Raw genomic sequence first — 4,805 nt, 5'->3', positions numbered from 1 at the left:
CCACATTGATCGTAAAGACAGTCACAATACTACAATGATAGTAACATAATTGTAGATACTTTTGAAAATAACAAATAACACATAACAAATAATTACTATAATAGCATAATTATGATAGCATAATGGTATAGATACATTTGAAAATAACAAATAACAAATAATTACTATAATAGCATAATGATAGTAACATAATGGTAGAGATACTTCTGGAAATAACAAATAGTGATAACAACCACTCTGATAATTCTACCAATGATAATAAACAACAAAAAGTAAAGAAATTATAAAAACAAGCAAACGACAAATAGCTAAAATTAGCATCAAAATCCTTTTAGTATTGTGGTAGAAATGATGTTTCCTGTCAATCTCTTTTCAGATTAAATTGATGTTAGGACTAATTAGAATATCAACGAATGGCTGTTATGATCACACAGCGGAATATTATAGTGGTTATTACTAATCTATAATGATCACCCAGCTGGGATATTTAATTCAAAAAGCTTTTGTTGGTGCTCTTATTATTAATAATAGATTTTTCACTTTCATTAGCTTAAGTGATGTGTGCAATCATTAGGTCATAATTACGTTATAGACGCCAGTTCGGATAAGTTGATATTTGATCTGAAATGCCTTTTTAATGCTATCACTAATGAATATTCTCTTTTGATAAGCCGAAGCGGCGTATGGTATCGGGTAATGCATTTTTATGATCGGATTACAGACGCTTATGTAGATTCCCACCTCGCGAGGTTTAGGCCCCACCCCTCGCCCCGCCCCCCGCCCCTGCCGGCCACGTGCGCGAGTGCCTACAGCCACAGCCTCGTTCAGTAGTTGTCTGGATGCGGTGGCGAGTGGGTGTGTTCGCGCTGCTCTCACGACTCCGGCGGTGACAGAGCTCGTTCCGATATGGGCGCGTAGTGCTCGACGTCGAGTCTGGAGGAGCTCGGGGGCGACGCCAAGCACTCCAAGTCCCGAACGATCGCGAACTGTCGATTTCTCGTGGACTTAAAAAAAAAAGCCGCGAGAGTCTCGGGATATTTTTTTTTTCCTTTTTATTTTTCTCAATCTCCATGAGGCTTCTCAGTTGTACTTAGCCAGAGAGGAGCTATCCCCGCCCTTCGTGGAAGCTCAAAGGGCCGGACTCCGCTTGGACGGCAGGCAATACGCAACAGGTAAACCACTATTTTGTCTGACTACTTGTTGATGCATTGTTGCACTTTCGCCGCGGACAAAGGCGCACGCAGTCTCTGCCGCTTGCGGGAGAGGGTGTGTATGTGTGTGTATGTGTGTATGTTTGCGTGTGTGTGTGTCATTATCATCATGATTATAAGAGGATGTTTTGTAGTATTTTGATATACATGTGTAAAGAACATGATACATATTCGTATATCTCTGTGTGTGTGCATACATATATATGTATGCAACGAAAAAACACAATACCGTGTTGATAATATGGAAGAAAAACCCACAATGTACAAACTAGATTTATTGATGAAAGTGAGACAACAGTTTCGGAATCGTCCTCGATTCCATCTTCGGGACCCGAAGATGGAATCGAGAACGATTCCGAAACTGTTGTCTCACTTTCATCAATAAATCTAGTTTGTACATTGTGGGTTTTTCTTCCATATATATGTATGTATATATATATATATATATATATATATATATATATATATATATATATATATATATATGTATATATATATGTATATATGTATATGTGTAAATATATATATATATATATATATATATATATATATATATATATATATGTATATATATATGTATATATATGTATATATACATATATATACGTAAATATATATGTATGTATGTATATATATACATATTTATTACATATATATGTATATATATGAATATATGAATATGTATATATATATACAAATACATATACATATACATATATATGTATGTATGTATATGTACATATATATATACATAAATATATATGGATAGGAAAATATCCACATTAAGAAATGAAGTTAAATCGCAATGTTTCGGACGCGTCAAGTTCCACATCGGACGGATAAATAATAATTTCAGTTGTTTATCAATCTGATGAGGATCCCTTGACGTGTTCGAAACCTTACGTCTCTTATTGCGGCTGCTCTCCTTTTCATCTTAGTGCACACGTTATTGTATATATATGTGTATATATATATATATATATATATATATATATATATATATATATATATATATACATATATATACATATATATATACACATATATACATATATATATACATATATATATAAATATAAATATATAAATATAAATATATATATATATATGTATATGTGTATATATGTATACATATATGTGCATATGTATCTCTCTCTCTTTCTCTCGCTCTCTCTCTCTCTCTCTCTCTCTCTCTCTCTATATATATATATATATATATATATATATATATATATATATATATATATATATATGTAATCAATAAGAAATCAACGTATTTCGCGAACTTTTCCTGGGTTATAAGCCTTGCACAATGGGTTGGCCTTCTTCACCTGGAAAACATTTATTGTTGTCAAATTGACGAAGTTGTAATGACTGTCGCAGATTTGACCGAGGTTCGTTCCCTTGGCGGAGAGAGAGAGCTCATGTGACAAAGCTGGCCCTCCAATTTCTTCCTTGTTATGGATAGTTGTGAAATAGTTGTGATTGAGTCCCGGTTGCCATGGTGACGTCCTTCGTGCGTGAAGTATATATTTTTTTTCGTTTGAGTTTTGGTACCGATGATCTTCTTAGGATTCCGGCTTATAAACGGGCGGGTTTTATTATCATAAATGGACACAGTATAAAAAAAAGCCTTAAAAGAGTTTGTGAGGAACTGAATTGAAAGGTAAACGTGTTAAAAAGTCATAATGCATTTTATGATGACGATGACGATCAATTTCCTACAAGGATTAACTCACTTCTAGCTTCTTTGGATTACAAACAAAAACATATAGTATGTAGCCTCAATATATTGGGGTATTAAACGTACCCAAGTAGCTAGATCTGCAATTGTCCCGTGTCTTACTTTATTGATACAGTTACTGCTCGGTATAACAACAGGTTAACGGGATCTGAACGTATTTAGCGAAGAGCACGAAGCAGGAGATAAAACGCGGGCTTTTTATTAGATGGGGGCTGTTTTTTTTATAATTGCACCTGAGGAGGATGAAGTGTCTTATCCGAAACGTTCTTCTCGCTTCTTTGGCACCTTTCGTGAGGATCTGCGCTGCATCTCATCCCGCTCACCTTTTATCATATCACTGTGGCTTTGAATTCACTCCTCGTCGTGTTGTTTATAGGGAAACCGTCCTTAGCTTTAGGTGAAGCAAAGCCGGTGCGGTGGTGATGTTAAAGGAAAGAGATATCTAAGAATAGACCTAGTCTCAACAACACCACCTGCACGAGACAACGCCCATACAAGATGCAGACGTCAGGTGAGCGCTTGACATCACCTGTCTGCTGAAATAGAGTGGTTGTGTTGATTGCAGGTGTAGGGTGTCCCTCTCTCCTCGCCGCCTGCGTTGCCATGAAGCACTTACAGCATATTACAGGCCATAATAACGGCGAGAAAGTTACACAACGTCACCCAAAGCGAAGACCCGTAAGCAGCCGTTAGATCCACCTCACAGTAAGGAGAAAGAGGAAATATATCCACCTCATACAGAAAGAGGAAAATATATTATTGAATAAATACCATATACCAACAAAACAACGATGTATATTACTTGTTTTTTTATATATATAAAATGTCGAATGTTCGTGTAACTTTTTACCGAACAACAGGTTAAATATCTCTGAAAAATAGCCAAAAATATGCTTCTCTTCATGAGTGGGTTTTTTACAGCGCTTCGAACCCGATCGGTAAGTGTTTGATTTATACATACATGCGGCGTTTAATCCCAAACATCCAACGGGATAAATGTTTATTGAAATTCAGTATAAAAAAAAGTGGATCAGTTGGATAAACCAGCAGAGTATCGAGGTTTATGGAGGTTTGTTTAGCGCGAGGTATTTCAAAGGGGAAATCTAGTCATGATGGTATTGACAACAGTGCAAATAATTCTGCTGGCGTTAGTTGCAGGGAGGCTTTTTTTTTGCAAGAGCTGTGACGGTGATGGCAATGACAACGTAGTCGTGGCTACTATTAGTATTATTATTTTTCTACTACTACTACTTCTACTACTGCTACTACTGCTACTACTACTAATACTACTACTGCAACTCCTACTACTGATGCTACTACTACTACTACTACTGATACTACTGATACTGATACTACTGCTACTACTATTGCTACTACTGCAACTCCTACTACTGATGCTACTACTACTACTACTGATACTATTGATACTGCTACTACTGCTACTACTACTGCTACTCCTTCTACTGCTGCTGCTACTACTACTACTACTACTGCTGCTGCTACTAATGCTGCTGCTAATACTGCTACTACTGCTACTCCTACTACTGATACTACTATTCCTACTACTACTACTATTGCTACTACTATTGCTATTACTACTACTACTGCTGCGGCTGTTTCTGCTACTGTCACTAATAGCATTAGTAATAATCGTAATAATGATAATGATGAAAAATTAAATGAATAATGGCAATAAATATACAAAACATTGTGTGTGTGTGTGTGTGTGTGTGTGTGTGTGTGTGTGTGTGTGTGTGTGTGTGTGTGTGTGTGTGTGTGTGTGTGTGTGTGTGTGTGTGTGTGCGTGTGCGTGTGCGTGTGCGTGTGTGTGTGTGTGTGTGTGCTAAGAA

General features: G+C 36.3%; 1 protein-coding gene across 1 annotated transcript in view; it reads left to right on the top strand.

The window, feature by feature from the left end:
* The first annotated feature begins 847 nt into the window (after positions 1–847).
* The window catches only part of LOC113825485 (glutamate receptor ionotropic, NMDA 2B), a 223,971-nt gene continuing 220,013 nt past the window's right edge, over positions 848–4,805 (top strand). The window contains exon 1 of the mRNA XM_070142779.1: positions 848–1,172. The gene's annotated coding sequence lies outside the window, so the exon portion shown is untranslated. The remainder of the gene's footprint in view (positions 1,173–4,805) is intronic.

The sequence above is a fragment of the Penaeus vannamei genome, chromosome 30 (assembly GCF_042767895.1).
Source record: "Penaeus vannamei isolate JL-2024 chromosome 30, ASM4276789v1, whole genome shotgun sequence".
Lineage (NCBI taxonomy): Eukaryota > Metazoa > Arthropoda > Malacostraca > Decapoda > Penaeidae > Penaeus > Penaeus vannamei.
This window is presented reverse-complemented; position numbering and strand designations above follow the sequence as displayed.